Source organism: Saccostrea echinata, unplaced genomic scaffold (genome assembly GCF_033153115.1).
Source record: "Saccostrea echinata isolate AGI-Se365-2 ecotype Australia unplaced genomic scaffold, CSIRO_AGI_Sech_v1 ptg000009l, whole genome shotgun sequence".
Classification (NCBI taxonomy): Eukaryota; Metazoa; Mollusca; class Bivalvia; order Ostreida; family Ostreidae; genus Saccostrea; species Saccostrea echinata.
In genome coordinates, this window is record NW_026889758.1 from 45420252 (window position 1) to 45438059 (window position 17808).

The 17808-nt window shown below is 33.0% G+C and overlaps 1 protein-coding gene across 1 annotated transcript in view; it reads right to left on the reverse strand.

The window, feature by feature from the left end:
- Window positions 1–17360, reverse strand: part of LOC133182853 (bone morphogenetic protein 2-like) — a 30571-nt gene extending 13211 nt beyond the window's left edge. The window contains exon 1 of the mRNA XM_061317699.1: window positions 17168–17360. The gene's annotated coding sequence lies outside the window, so the exon portion shown is untranslated. The remainder of the gene's footprint in view (window positions 1–17167) is intronic.
- Window positions 17361–17808: the final 448 nt, after the last annotated feature.

Sequence of the window (17808 nt, forward strand, 5' to 3'; positions counted from 1 at the left end):
CGCATCTGCATCTTTATGAGAAATACTTGAAGTCCATTTAGTCATGAGTCATATCACAAACATGATTTAAATGCCACTATTCATCTGGAGTTGTGCAGCGTATAGTGGTCAGCGTGTTATCTCAAAGGAAAATGATACTCAGGATTTTTATTGCTAGGGTTCGAACCCCACGAATACCACATTATTTTTTTAATAACAGAATAATTTTTGTCGAGAAAATTTTCCTCAGAAAAGTTTTGTTTATCATAATTTCATAAATGTCAATAATGAGATCTTCACTCTTAATACTAAATTCAAAAATTAAATATACATGTAGTTTTATATATCTGAAGATATAGGCGTTTTTGCCGCTTTGCTCATCCATCTCCTTTATCACTAAAGCACATGTAGAATAATTTTTAGTTTATCGTCTATAAAAGCATCGAGACAGAATCCTTAATCTATATGCCGTGAAATTATTTGCCTGCTTTTGTTTTCTAAATTCAGCGTGCTCTTTAACCAAACCGGGGATCATATTCAGTCAAACATTGTTATTTTCATCGTGCGATAATTTATAAATAGTGCATGTTTTGGAGGGTAACAGTTGAAATAAACACCTTTCGGAAAACCACTGACAACCGATGCGTCAGCGGAGGTTGACAATGGTTTTCTGGGGGGTGTTAATTTCTAATGTTACCCTCTAAAACATGCACTATTCATTTTATTATGCTGAATGTCTCATTGATATGCGATGACAGTAATCAATCAACCCTTATATCGGACGCAAGCTTTGATTCAATGATTGACATTAAGATGTCTCATTACACCACTTTTTTGATGACGTACTACACAAAAAATAAATCTCCATTGTTTCGTCCCTTTGGGGACGAATTGTACAGCTTCGCTATATTAATGATCTAAATCTTTAAAACGCTTTACAAATAGACTAAACATGCGATCACATAAACATTGGAAACAAAGAAACGGATTCATTATGAATCATGATCATAAACGAATAAAGATTGTTTTTAAGCAGAGACCAAAGAGAAGGACAGTTCAAATCTTCACTACACAATGTCGTAGCGAACGCAGCGAGCTCTACCATTGACAGTATGTACGTATGGATGAAAACTTGAGTTGAAATCCACGACATTGTTGAAATAAATTATAATGGACTCGCGTATAATACATTTATACAGTACTCTTACTGATTTATGTACTTTTCTTTATTAAAAAAAAATGCATTTTAGAAATTTTAACCTTATTCTGAATTTTAGGTGTTCAATTTTGAGTGTGGGGGAATTAAGAAAGATAACTCTTGCAAGTGGCCTTTTTATACCATATTTGTAAATTTTCATTTCGTTAAAAGATTTTTCATTCAACTTGTCACATTTTATTCATTAACATACATTTCTCGTCTATTCATAACAATATTGAATATTATTAAGCGTTGTCATTTTCTTTACATGTCTGAAGAAGTTAACAATCACTTGACACTGAGATTTCTGCAATTCTATTAATAAAAACCAGAAGTCTCTGACGAGACTGTAGTGTACTAGAGTGTTCCAAGGAACGCAATGTCGCCTGATTTTTAGCTTCATTAAAGGTGTAAATAAATTAATCTAAGGATGGTCAGCTTTTTATTTACTATAAGCATGAATGACTGATCGATAGTTCATGCATTTGCCTGCAAAGAAAAATGGCATCCATGGATAGTATGATTGCGATAGAATCTGAAAATCAAAGAAAATATGGTTCCATAACCCTCAAATGAATAATTAAATTAAAATAAATAGAAATAACTATTTGTCATTTTATTAATACGTGTTTCCAACAATCCTCCAAAAATAGATTTCGGTCTGTCTTTACTACAATTGTCAGTCTACACGATCCATTGTTGAATACCGATCCCGATGTATTTTCATAGTTTTTAAAAATATAAGTTTTTCTGGTAACTGAATATCATACGGTTTCAAAGTACACTATCATGAGCTCATAAACATGTATAAATGCTTATTATCTTAACCCTGCCTTTCAAAATTCAAAAGTCATAAGATTAACTAAACTGCCCGAGATATTTTTTGCGAAGTAGGTCAAAGGTCAAGGTCAGGTGGATTGTAATGCTGTATTTTTCATATTGTCTTATGACAAACAGTGCACATGCTAAATTGCATAGACTCACCTCTTAAATGTCAAAACTATGCTATATATCTGCATTATGAGCTATTTTAATCAGTAGGTCAAAGGTCACGAGGTCGGTAAACATGGTAATTTACAAAAACCATAGTGCCAAGCAATATATGTGCAAAATATCAAATCCATATCTCTTACAGTTCTTGAGATATAGGGTGTGACAGATGGACAGACAGACAGACGGACGGACAGACGCCGGGTAAAGTGATCCCTTAGTGCCGCTCTGCTTTGCAGGCGACACAAAAATGATCTTAGTATAGTCTTCTTGTATATAAAAAAGTCTGATCAGACCAAAACTGTAGAAAGAGTTAGCATTTTAATAGAATTTAAAGAAATTTCTGTTTTTAGTAACCATGGCAACATCGTTTTTCGAAATCAAAAACCGATAAAGAGAATCATATATCTTAGTCTAGTCTACTAGTGTACCGAGTCGTATTGATATTGGACCAAAACTGTAGGAGAATTAGCATTTTGACAGAATTTCAGGAAAATTCTGTTTGTAGTAACCATGGTAACAGCGTTTGTCGAAATCAAAACCGATACACATAATTATATATCTTAGTATAGTTTACATGTGTACCAAGTGTTACTGAAATTGGACCAAAACTGTGGGAGGAGTAGCATTTCGAAAAAACGGACAGCTAGACGGACACCTTACCAATGCATAAGCTCTTCTGGTCTCTGACCAGTGGACCTAAAAATTACCCCTGTCTCTGACCAGTAGACCTAAAAATTACCCCCCCCCCCCCACCCCTCCAAAAAAAAAAAAAATGATAAAAATAAAAAATAACTATAAATATCTAAAGTATATCATAACCGTTATTTGGATATTTGAAATCTACAAAATAAGTGTGATGTAGTGAAATATGAAATAAACTGTGGGTGTAATGAGCCTCCTTAAGTTTATTCGGTTAGAACAATCTACGGCGAACCGTACGCTCATAAATTACACCATGTGACATTATCGATGTGTTACCCGTTCCCAAGTGTGTTGCTAATGCTGGGGGTAACATTACAATTTGTTCAATGCTTCTCATCAGATTTCAGTATTTAAAGTATAATAATGGAAAATACTGCGTTATAAAATCTTACACTGATTTCTTTTTAAATTTCAAATATTCAGTTCTGTACAGTGCACGTCTAATCTTCATTTTAATAGAAAGTCTGTTAGATATTACTAGTAGTCAAATATTCAATTTTAAATTTTCTGTGATTGATTTGGGTTTCTATTTAGCAGTTAAGACCTGTTACATATAAACTGTTTATATTTGAGATCGGCTTTTATGAACAATTCGTCGTCTCTTTCGACAAACCTTATGATGTAGGTATTAAAGTTGCACAGTGCACACGTCATAAAAACTACCAGATGTGAAGGAGGTTACTGAAAGGGCCAGAATCATACACAGTTTGAAATGAAGAACTGAACTAAAAATAAATGAAAATATAGACACAAGGAAACAATGAAGAATACCTGCTAGATTACAAAAGATTGTACGACCGAAGTGCCCTGATCAAGATCTGTGCATAATTGGGCGGACTGAATTCTCCGTTTCTTCAAGGAAATAGAGACTAAGAAATATGAGGTCATGTTAAAACATTGATATGGCCCCAGAATCATGAAACAGTTTTAGACTTGGGTCAGAATTTGTACATTTTCTTCAAGTTTTATTGTAGAAAACACATGAAATTTGAAATGTTATTAAAAATTGTTTCCCCTTCATGCTGTTAATTTTAATTTTCCAAGTGTCAGTTAGCAACAAATAGCAGTTTTATAAATGACAGAAATTTTGACTTTTAAGTCCAATACTGCTCCATGATCCTGAGGCCAGGTTTTGCTAAGATCGCACATGAGATTTTTTGTGTCGCCTGCAGAGTAGAGCGGCACTAAGGGATTACTTTACCCTCTGTCTGTCTGTCTAGCTGTCTGTTCGTCTGTCACACCCTATATCTCAAGAACTGTAAGAGACATGGATTTGATATTTTGCAAATATATTGCTTGGCACTATGACTTTTGTAAATTACCATGATTATCAACCTCGTGACCCTTGACCTACTTATTAAAATAGTTCATAGTGCCGATATACAGCATATTTTTGACATTTAAGAGTTAAGTCTATGCTATTAAGCATGTGCACTGTTTGTCATAAGACATTATGAAAAATACTAGTATTACAATCCACTTGACCTTGACCTACTTTGCAAAAAATGCTCGATAATTAGCATTTATACATGTTTATGATCTCATGATACTGTGCTTTGAAACTGTATGATATTCATTTACCACACAAACTTATATTTAAATACTATGGCAATACATCGGGATCGGTATTCAACAATGGATCGTGTAGACTGACAATTGCAGTAAAGTCAGACTGAAATCTCTTTTGGAGGATTGTTGGAAACACGTTGAGCTATTGATACAGTACTTTGAAACTGTATGATATTCAGTTACCACACAAACGTATATTAAATATTATGACAATGCATCGGGATCGGTATTCCATAGTGGATCGTGTACACTGACAATTGCAGTAATGACAGACTGAAATCTCTCTTGGAGGATTGTTGGAAACACGTATTAATTAAATGATAAAAAGTTATTTCTAATCATTTCAATTTAATTATTTATTTGAGGGTTAGGGGACCATATTTTCTTTGATTGTCAGATTCTATCGCAGCCTTATACTATCCATGGATGCCATTTTTCTTTGCAGGCAAATGCATGAACTATCATGCTAATAGTAAATAAAAAGTTGACCACTCTTGGATTTATTTACATCTTTAATAAAGCTACAAACCAGGCGACACTTGGGTTCCTTGGAACACTCTAGTTTTAATTGTATTAAAACGCTTTCTTCAGAAATAAGGTAAAGGCCAATGGGGGCAAGCGTAAATATAGACGTCAGACATTAACAATTCTCAATAAACCGGCCATATAAAGACATGGCATTCCGATGATTAACAAGATGATAAAAATAATGCAGATCTATTTTAATCACCGTCAAACGAACTCTAGCTTTAAGAATTAAAACATAAACATCTACGTGATATTTCTTGTCATAAACATTTTTATAGTTATTCTATTCAGTAATAATGATATTTATGAATATTAATTTTTCTAATAACAACTATTTATATTGCATCTGTTAGAAATGACGTTTTTCATGTCAATTTTGGTAAGGTTCAGCAAGAACATTTGGATTTTATTCACGACCTAGAGATTCAAAACACATGTCAGGGAATCGAACCCCCAAACATGCAGTGTCAGGTAGAAAACGACGGTTTTCCTTCATTTGTCCTTAACACCCTCAGAACTTATGTACTTATTTAGAAAAATGTTTTTTTAAATATATTTGGTTTTTTGAATTGAATACAAATGAGTACCTACATTTATTCAAAATAATGGTTGAAACATTCTATTATCATCGTTTACAAGATTCGCTTGTACTTGTATAATTAAGGGCAATGAGTAAATATATCAGTAGTTAAAGTAATAACCTCACTTTTTAAACTTAGGAATAGTAACGTTAATTGTCACCTTTCTCGCAAAATTTTGGTTTCCTTTTACTAATATTCTAATTACATCAAAATTTAGATGTAGAGATATATGATTTAAAAATTTTGAGGAATAAATTTTCAGCCATCATAGATTCTAACAATTATCAGTTGTACTGTAAATGTACCAAATTAAAGTGGAATGAGAGTTTTTATATTACACCGTCTTGACAAATTACATTAACGCCGGAAGTCCTCGACAAGAAATATACGAGTATTAGCATTCAGGTGTTCTTGTTGATTGATGTCAACAAGGGCTTCAGTCCCGAACCTTTCCTTTTTTTGCTAATTCATTAATTACTATCCCAGATGTTTTACTTAATCCATTACTCCAATATAATAAGGATAGATTATTGAGTAATGGAATAGTTCATTCAGAAGTTTTTCTTAACGTCCGCCCTCAAGCTTTGGCATGCGTTCTGTAGATCTTACACACATTCTCCATGCTGGTCGGGATTGGTCAGTCTTCTGAAATGTATATATTTACATTGCAGACCAAAAATAACTTGTTCTGAAACACCTGTTTCCAGTTCTTATCCATACAATCATTCACGCAGCAATTTGGCTTTCTCAATGGAATGCTTGTGTCATTTAAGTGACTTATTTATAAACCATTATACAAACGAGAGAAGAAATGTTCATTTTTCATATAGATATATATTTTGGCAGCACCGCATTGCAGACTTATGTGATTATGTAAATCTTTTGATAAAACCTTAAGTAAATTCTGGTCGAGATAGAACATACTTCTGACCAGGATATCCCTACTCCCGACTCGCTTTTTGGGTCACACACCTGGCCATAACTTGATCGTTTAATAAACAGTCAAATATTCAGCGACACTTTTGTTTAAGTCTACACTTCGCGACTGACATAATTGGCGTGAACTAGGACCTATTGGACACCTAATTAATTACTGGTTGAAACGCCGGGAGAGAGCGGGAAATCCTTAGAATTAAAGCAAAAGACGTGGATTTGACTGCGTAGATCTACCTTTTGAACAGCTGGTAAAAGGTCATCACCTGCATGTTGTGTGTCACCTTTGAATGAAGATTTAAGTGTTTTACATCTTTCCAAACATTGTTATTAATGTGTGAAGGACGAAAGATCTAAAAGAAGTTATTTCAGCTTTTAACACGACGGTGTCATTTTTCATTCACCTACACGGTGTCCTACAGAATTAATCCGAGTTTCTGGAAACCTTAGTATTCACCAGAAGCTTTTTTTCCATTACAGTATTGTTTGGGGGTTTTTAATGAAATTATTGGACTCGAATCTCCTACCCTCCTTTCGCGAAAGTACTCTGAACGGAGAACGACTGCAAATCCTATTAGTGGTAACTCCACCTGACATAAACACTAAATCCATTATCAACAAATCGTCCAAACTCACCACCATGTTGAAAAAGAAATGAAATTTACTCTTATTGTGATACCTGTTAATATAATTATTCTTAAAATCTACTCTATATCTGTTCTTAAGGATATCCGCTCCTCAGCCAGGAAGGATAACTCTTAAAATTATCATTCAATTTAAAAAGTCTCAAAATTAAGCTTTAAAATGAAATCTTTTCGTGCAGCAATTTTCATTCCATGCATCTCAATAGGATTCAAGATGCTCTTAAGTCTTAGAAACGGTCTTGAAAGAAGCTGACATTTGTACCCTATAAATGTACAAAAATAAATACATTTTTAGAGAAATTGAATTTCCTTTAATCTACATTAGCCATAGTCACCAATATTTATTAGCATGATATGAAATTAGAAGTGATCAGTGATGTCTTACAATGATAGCACAAAGGTTTTACACTATGTATTATATAACAATTGAAGTAAATAGAAGAATTAGAGAACTACATAAGTATATAAAAACATGCAATTTCCTCCAAATGCCTGGATACCCATAATTTTTTTTATCCTTAAATATATTTGTTGTTCAATTTTCAATTAGAAAATTCAAAGCGGATGCATTTATTCACATTTCCTGAAAATATATTTGAGATTTGAGAATTTTCCCTATATGATATGATTAACTATAATGATGAACTTCGAAGAAATGCCATGGGTAATACACATTACTTTGAGAATTCAGAGACATTTTTGTGAGCATTATCGATCACCTAACTCCGGATTTTCAGAACCTGAGGATCAGACTACCTTAAATAATAATGAATAAAATTCACCGACTTAATACAAGTAACATTGAAAGCAACATTTCATAAACATTAAGCCTTTGGAATCAAAAAATTGCGCTACGTCCCCGTCAAGAAGAATTATCATTTCTTGTTAAGGAAGTCCAATTTTGTTTACATATGTATTTTGAATTTTTTCAATTAAATTTTTCTTAGAAAGACAATGTCTCGAAACAATTATTTACATTCAAGAATTTGACATGCGGTATAAAAATAAGGAAAAAAGTGTTTCTTTCATAAAGAAAAACGTAAACTTGTACGATATCATGAATATGCTGACACAATGATCAAAGTATAGCGTGTTATTATACATTACTGGAATATTAGAATCTGAGAACTTAATGCATTTCTTATAGTACAAAGAACGATGTCACCGAATTTCTGATGAGTTTGACTTATATAATAGATAAAGAAAATTATGAAAATATATACATGTATACGTTGATAAAAGCGGTATTGTTGATGAACTCTACGGAAGCACTTCTACGTTTACCCAAAGGTAAACTGAAGCAAAAGGTATGAGAATTTATCATCTTTCGAATACCTACCCTGAAACTGTTTTTGAAACCTTATCCAAAAGGCCAGCAATTTTCACATCTAACTTGACTGTTAGTAGAGAGCGAATCTTAGAGGAATTCCGAATTTTACACCGGTCTCTAACTTACTCAAAATTTGACAACAGTGTACATTTAGTATATACTGAAGGAGAAGATGTATGAAAATCAGAAGTCTCTAAATGAGATTGTATAGTTCTACTAGTTTGAATTTTTTCAGTCTGAAAGATAAGTACACCTCGGCTTGTGGCATTTTATGAACTTTTCCATTTACAGAATTATGTATTTTGTTTTTTAAAGTTGGTAAATTTTCATTCAAACCAGACCAAAAGGTGAAGGGGTAGCATTTTGGAAGAACAAAACATATTATATATATATATTAATAACCATGACAACTGTGATCACTGAAATACAGTACAGGTAATAGAAATAAACAGAAGGGTGTCTGTTGATTTAATCTCCTTATTACCAAATTTCATCAGGTCAAAACTGCACAAAGTAGCATTTTGAAAGAATTTAACATAAAAATGTTTTTGAACTTTGAGAAAAATACGTCGGAAAATGGATCTATTTCATTTTCAACAGAGGGTACATGTCGTTCTGCCGCAGGAAAAATTTTCAGACAACAAGCCGAAGCAGTGATAAACAGAAAACACTATTGCTTACTTAAACTGATGCAAAAAAGAATTTAATTACTTCACTTTAGTCTATCATGATGTAAATAATTATTAAACTGATTACAAACTTTTTATTTCACCATATATTTCAGTTTAAAGGGCAGATCACTCTATTCTAACTGCATAAAAGTACCAGGAAATTAGAACTCTTCAGTTTGCAATGTATAGAGGGTCATAAAAGCAAGACAGTGAATCAAGTTCTTTTCTTCGGGTACATGCGACCTCGTTTTTTTAAGTCCTGAGTACCAAAAAAGCACATAACACAGAATTTTGTATTTTCCATTTCTGGTGATTGCGCATTTCCTGTGAATGATAAATTGTGACAGTATTATCTTGTTTAACAGTGAAACTGTCTTTGATGCCATTTGAAGACGGAAAACACATTGAAGGAGTTTAATGGATGCTACCGTTTTATTTTAAACATAAGCTTTACAGAAGAGGTACACCTAAACACCTGTACAACGAGAAGCACGTGCTCTGGGAAGGGCTTTATCTGTTTACCGGCAAAACTCGCAAGCTTTTACCTTTTTACATAACCAAACTGTTACCCACTATTTTGTAATTACAATTCTATTATGATAAAGTATATTTGGGTTGCTATGATATGTATATTAAGCGCTGATTATACCTTGATTCGTAATCCTTGCTGTCCGACGCTTGCATTCCAACATTGATAGATGGCGCAAATATCTTCAACGCACACCTGTTTTTCTTCATTATTTACTTATATACCTTAACCTGCTTTTAAAATATCATGAGAACTTTCATAAATAAAAGTAAGATCTAATATCTTGCTATTTTTCACACATCGATCATGATAGAGTTTTCCAGTGATGACTTAGAAGCGTGATGCTATCAGCATTGATAGACATCTTTCTTTGTTCAGCCCTGCTTTACGTTTGTTATTTGACATTTCTTTATTTGATATTAGCATCTTAATAACAGTCTGGGCCAATGTGACTGTGTCTTACCGGCGGCTGAACTAATTTGAATGCACAAGAAATTAATTAAAATGTTCTTCAACTTTCCCCAACCAATTTTTTCGTTGTCCATTTTAACTTAATTACTCGATAAAGTGTTGCTTTACATTGTCAAATGTTGGTGTCAAGAAGAGTAAAATGTGTATAGAAACTTATGAATGAAATATGAAAAATTCCATCAATTGATTACGCACATTGTACAGGTGCGCAGTGGTGGGGCCCCATGTCAGAAATGTTGCAATGCTAGGCGTGTTTTTGATCACCGAGACAGCTGCAATGATGTGATGTGTAGCAGATTAACGTAGATTACCAACACAAGATTATTGTACATCACCATTTATCTGTTTTATGTTCCCTACGCAACTGAAACATCCATGCTTTCTTTGTCGCTTTTTAAATGATTCCATTCATCACAGCTTGAACCAGTGTTAAAATGACGTAAACATAGTTTTTACCAACAATGGTATTAATTTAGAGCAACACTGTATGGAAGCTGCAGCGTAGGGATATTCCTTTGGCTCTTTGCAAATTTCATGTGCAGGTGTTGCAATATATAAATATTGGTGTCGATATATATGCATATGAAACGATTCGTAAAATCGTGGGTATGTTACAAGTAACGTACAAGACACAAACCAGAAAACAGCATAGTTTTTAAAGAGAGACATATAAGCTAATTAAGATGTTTGACCTTAGCCCTGACCTTGTCAAGTTGTTTCAGGGCTAAAACAAGACAACGACAAAACCCCAGACAATTTGAGATCGGACTGCATACTAACACAACAAAGATACATAAAAACGTTTACCAATCCGCCAATGAGCAAACATCAAAACGTATAAAATAGCTGCGGTTTTAAGTTTCCAATGGAAAATGGCGTTCGTTGTTCCGGTGCTGGCCTCGACAATGTGTAAACATTTAGTTTTGGTCATAAATCACGAGTCATTGCGCCGCTAATTGATTAGGCATGTCTAACTAACAAATGACACGTAAATAGGGTCATCAATTAATACCTTACTAGTATCTTCTGTTTTAACCACAATAGGCATTATAGACCAGGCCCCGTTTGATTGAGTCAACGGTCTTTCCATATGCTTTAGATAGAGCAATGGACACTAAGTGACACGGCGGGGGCGTAAGGGCCAGTCTATGGCATACAATAACTGTCAAACAGTTCTTTTGCCACCAAAGGTGAAGATAGTCCATATCAATAAAAATCAAAGTGAATAAATAGAAACTGAAACGGTAATATATTGTTGCAAAAACATATTAACTGCACGGACGAAACTGTCATATAGAAAATCTCCTCAGAAATTTTTCGAACATACACTGTAATTTCGAAACAAGCATTTGTCGAAAATAATCCCACTCTATTTTTCAGTCAGAAGTAGAAAAATAGTGGATAATATTATATTACTGAGATATGGTAAAGGAAAATCAATTTACAGCTAAGGAGGGATTCATGTCTGGTTTCTGACTACATGGAATATTCCAAGTATATTTGCATGTATGTCTTATATACTTAGCTATAATGTATTTAAAAGATCATATTTTTCTTTACTTATCATTATCGTACAACTTTAGATAGAAATGGTAAACTGAATTTGAAATCCAGCAGGGACTATATTCTTTGCGCGACTGCGGCGTATGAAAATATCTTCTTTTCTGCCTATCAAAATCACTTACAGAACAATTTATTTATAGTTATTTTTTTTAAACAATCAAATACTTCAAAAAAAAATTGAAATGTAGCTAAAATTAATAATAATGCCCTAAACTTTTAAAACATATCAAATACAATCTTGTTAGCTTTTAAAAGCCTCCAACCTAAAAAACAGATTTGAGCAAAAAATCAGTAAAAAGTGTTTTTTCTCTCTTACTAAACGGTCAAAGCTTTTTGTTTTTGTATCATTTTGTATATTTATATGACTACTTTACCATTTGTAAAAATAAGAAATATTTAATTATAAGAAGTATATAAATATAACTAATATATCCTTAAAAATTAAGAAAAACAGAGGAAATTCGGATTAGCCAATATCTATTTAAGTTAAATAATGTCAATTAATTTGGTAGAGTCATCTGATAGACCCGATATGGTAACATCTTTTTGTGCAAAAAGAAAATCATTTTATCTTTAAAAGTAAAAGTAGGCATCACATGATTATCAACAGTAATTTTTTATTCTAAATGTCAAGGAAAAAGATAATGATCTTGACCTGACCTTGTTTCTAAAATAAAACGGTCTAATTTAACCTAATTGATACCATCATTTAGTGATATTGTCTTCTTTAATCTATGAACATTTCATTGATTTTTAAATACAAGAAATATGAGATCAATATGAGAAGAATCCCTCCTTAACTTTTGATATATACTGAAAAGCACACACACGTACAGATATAATTTAATTTTTTTTACTTTGAACTCTCAAAAAAGGTAAGCAACAGCAACTTACATGCACTGGATTTACCGTTATGCATCATACATGTAAAAATATATATGTTAATCATTTTTCTTTTATTGAAAGTTTTTTTGAAGGCAACAAAGCTCTAATAAAAATGCAATTTGATTTTCATTCTAGTGCAGAATTGACTCTAAGTTTACGATTCAATTTTTATTAAATAGAACATTTGTATGCACATAAAAAGAACATTTGTATGCATTGAGGTTTACAAATTGATAAATTCTCTATATGTTTTTGGAATCCAATAAAGAACATCGGGGGAATTAATCATGTAGATGATGTTGAGAAAAATGAAATTAAAGGGCAGCTTCTTATCAATTCATGCACAAAAACTGTTTACACATTAGTTTACAACTTTAAAGAAATAAATTATATAGATATAGACTAATCATTTGCAAACCTCCTCACTGTAGTGTAACCGTTGTAAAAATAATACTACGGTACATGTAGTCACAAAATATCTAATACCACGCATCATATTTGTAATCATGCTTGAAAAGATGAATAATTCTGTGATATATTACAGTATGAATTATTGTACAAAGGCTACCTAGCGTTTTCATAGCCTAATTTTGCCTAAAGAAAGGGTGAAAGCAAGAAATGTTAAGAATTGGATGTATCTCAGCGAGCAGAATGAGTGTACTTTTGCTCTAGAAATTGTTAACGTCTTTGTTTTATTGATCACAAACGTTTAAAGCCACTTTGTCTAACTTTTGGTGCGCCATATATAATATTCAATATGACTGGATAGGAATAATATTGTCTAAGTGTTACAATAAAAAGTATTCATTTAGTGAAAGAATTAGGTCTTATTTTAATTTTAGTCTTAATCTCGTACAAATTTACAGCCCATAATTTACACAACTACGGTACAATAAGTGTGCAGCAGTACTGATAATTAAAATAGTGAATGATCATATACAGGTTTCGTAGCAATTGCATTAAAAGTAAAAAAAATATGTCAGAGTACCTGATTATGTGTCAGTTCATTTTCTCTGTAATGTAGAAGTTGAGAATGAAAACAAACAATGTATATACATTTCGTATTCAACTTCAATTTGAAATTTTCTTTGTAAAATACAAAAACATAGTATTGAGGGAAAAAAATTCAATCGAACATGCAACTATTACATATTATGTAGCATAAATATGCATATCAATTTCCTACCATAAAAAATTAAAAACCCCATCATTTTCCAATCAGCATTGATATAATTCCAATTGTTGTCATCAATTCTAATTCCGCATAGCAGACATACTTATAAATGATCAGATATGCAATGAATTTGTGATATATTGTCGTTTTAGTAGGCCAGTTTTCGTCTCCCGTGCCGCTTCGTGTCGAGGCTTTCCGAATAATTACGTTTCTTGTGGTACCAACCCATCACGGCACAATAATACGTACATTGAAAGTAAAAAAAAAAAAATACACGTTCTCTGAAAATACCATGAAATGGAAACTGGTAGTATGGATAAGTTAATCAACCTGTACTTTAAAATGAGTAATATAGCAAATCGTATTTTACGAAAATTACCAGCCGTTACTACAATGCACGAGGAAGGGAATTCCAGAGAAACACGTTGGCCTGATATTAATTCAGGCATGTTTACCTAATCAGAATAGTGGGTTATGTTGTAAGCTAGGAAACAAGTATCAAATAATATACAGAGGTATTCTGTACTAGCCACCACATATTTAATTGAACGAGGCATTTTCCCGCACCTTCTGATGAGAATCTTCTCCCTAACTACAGAGCCAGATGGAGATCTTTACACCTTTTTAACACATTACTATAGATATGGTACGGTCACGGCCCATTGCATGTTCTCTCTTTTATCTTTTGTGGCTTTATCATTCTATTAACCTGTTTAAAAGATTTGCAAAACAGATAGAAAAATCACATGGAGAAAGAAACGGTGAGTACGTTTAATTCTCAGCCAAGAAATGTATAGGCAGCAATACCACTTTTATTGGAGGATGGATGGAATATGCGGACAATTTTATTTCAGAACTTACACTAAATGAACGATTGAATCATTTTGGCGGGAAACCACCTGTAAGAAAGGTGTGCCAACAGCACGTGTAGTAATATTTTGACATCTTTTGGCCATCCGGAGAAAATCATACGATTAAACTGCTCCGAGAAATCAATTTCATAGCAGCACATCTGGGAGTTAAGTAAACAATTTTGTTTTCTAAACGATTCTGCAGGTGGTTTGTGTGCATTTCCCTTTGCACGCGATATTGAACATTATAAACATTTCACGAGAATGACGAAACGTGTGCACGTTTCCTTTAGATCTTCAGCTCACCCTGAGTATCTGTTGTTTGTTACAGGGTCGCTCAAAATAAATGTCATTATCCAGATCACATTTCGCAGGTGTCTTTCAGACATAACGAACGAGAACTTTTATTGAACGATCGATGCCAGAATTTGTTTGTTAAGTCGGTACATCATAGTCTTCAATAATCCAGACCAATATAATTCCTGAGATTACTCTAATAGTTTGCATCTTTGTGCATTTCAAAGATTTTCTCTATGACCATTCAATTTCTAATTCTTTCAGTTTGAAAAATTGAATACGGTTGTCCAAATCGTCATAATGATTTATGGCATTTTTGATGACCTTTTACGTGAATGTGTCGAAATTAAGAAAAAGGAACTGTGTTACATTTTGTTTATTGGAAAGAATGTAAAAACTACTACTCTTAATTGACAAGAAAGTCTTACACAAAAAATTAATGTTTTTAAATTTGCATACCAATTTCAATGAGATCACTTCATCGCTTGAATTCAGAAATAGATAAAAGGGTCAAATATTAAAAGAAAAAGATTGGCATAATCCATTATGTGACAAATACTAATGACTTTAGACAGGATGCTCCTTGTCTTAAAACGCCTCCTTGTCGGACACCTAAATTGTGTATTAAATTAAACTTTTAAAAATCGGTTCAAATGAATGACCTTAATGCCTTTCAAACATTGCTGCGATGTTTATTTCATTACATCACTGGAGTGACATTTATAAAATCATAAGATTTATGAGTTTAATAAATTTTCTTGTTTTTATCGCCAAGTTTTGCAATGTAATATATGAAGAAATATGATTTCATGTGGAGAATATTTTGAAAATTAGTATTCGTTCAAAAGTTCAGGCCACAGAGAAATTTGTGAATCAAAGGGGCTTTTTAGTGAAATGGATGACAGGGTTTTTTTCATATGCGAATGCAATGACCTAATTACAATTTATATTGATAGATTTCATTACTATTTTGAATTTTAATAATTTTTTAGCAAGATTAGCATTTATTTATTATTACAATTATTTCGACTATAAGGTATAATGTCTTGAATGATTATTGATTTTCTAACCTTTTTTAAAGGTATGCACTTCATATTTCTAAGGTATGTGGTTCACATTTCTAATAGCCAAACCGGTGTTTGTAGCAAGTGTAGGGCGCTCGCTTCGTGATCGGGAGTTCTGGGTTCGACTGTCGATCTAGGCGCTGCGTCAAACCTGAGACATGTATTCGCCAATTGCCCGGCATTAGAAGTGAAAGTCACGGGTCTTTCGGATATGAAATTAAAATCGTAGGTCCCGTGTCACGGTAGGTGTAGGCACGATAAAGAACTGCTCAATGGCCCTCAATGCCGAGTATAGGTCTAAATTTGAATCCCTTCACCAATCATCAATCTAATAGCTCCCGTAACTATTTCACATCTACGTCTGGGTAAACGCACCTAATGAATATGATGTTTGGATGAGAAGGTAAGTATACCATTTCAAGTTCATACTCGAGTTCCATATAATAGATTACCATGTACCCAATAAACAATATATATAATATTATATAAAGTATACACAAGAAAGGAAATCTTTCATGTAACAGTATGCTGTTAGACATTAGTAAGAGAAATTGTACCAAAACGTTTTTCCATCATTCAACAGAAAACAAGAAAAGATTCATTCCTTATAAACGTTTTTAAGATGTTGTAGAAAGTAGCTTATTTTCATCTTCTACATTTGACATCCGATTAATTTCGGTAACATTTACCAGGCATAAACTGTGGATTAAGCGGCCTTTCGCCACGTGCGCATGCTTATCATTTGGTTCAAAGCCAAGCAACCATCTGTCAGAAGGCTTGTTTCTTGATATGTTTAATGATGAAACCAAGGGGTCTTTTATTTGTTGCTTCAAACATGTTTCCCATCATTAAAATCGTAATTAAGGCTATCGAGTATGTTAATAGGTCTCATAAACCGAAACCAAAAATAAGCCGTGTCCGTGCAAAGTCTTAAGGCTGTGTGTTTCAAGTTTACATTCTGCGGCTGATAAACATCACGTGCAGTGGTACAAGCAAGATACCGATCAGATTCTCTTTATTCACTTTCTGTTTCTTTCTATAAGGATGAACTACCTTTAATTGTTTACATAAGTTAGAAAAACTGATTATCTTTTTTTTTTTAAGAAATCAAGATTTTAAATCTTCGAATAAGTGCTCCTGTTTTTCTGAGAAAAAAAAATGTGTGAAATATCGTTTTAAGGAATATGGTGAAGAAAGTAACTTACGTTGAATCTTTGTGTTGCATGTTCGATTCCTAAAGCTCTGGAAACATGTGCAAACATTTATAACACTTAAAATCAAATAATGTTGGTTCCTTGTTCTCTAGTAAGAGAAATCACTCCAATTCACCATGTCGAACACAGCTTGTGTATCTCTACAATGTCACTGCCTTGTCACAACTCGTTAAATCATGGAAACCTTCCGCAACAAATATAAACACCCAGATCCTAAGTTATACACAAAACCGTCAGGATTATGACATTCTTCCCATTCTGATAGCATAACTCATTATACCCTTATTTCTGCACAACCATCTTGCATCATGCCTTGACCCGAGACGACTTTGTTGTATAGACAGAGATGAGAAATCTGATATAAACATACCATTTCCTTGAAACTTCCTATCATTTATATAATATGTTGAGATACAGACACACTAGTATGCTGTGTAATTTACCATTAAAAAACGTGTTTTGTTTTTATCGTTGAAAGTGTCAAATACATATTAGTGGTAGGTAGTAACGATAAAAAGTAAATAGCAGAAAAAGAAATTGTGACCACAACGGTAACAGACTTGCCTTTTCAGGAAATTGTATCACGTGCTTACGCTTATTTAATTTTTGTTCAAAAAAGAATTCATAGAAAA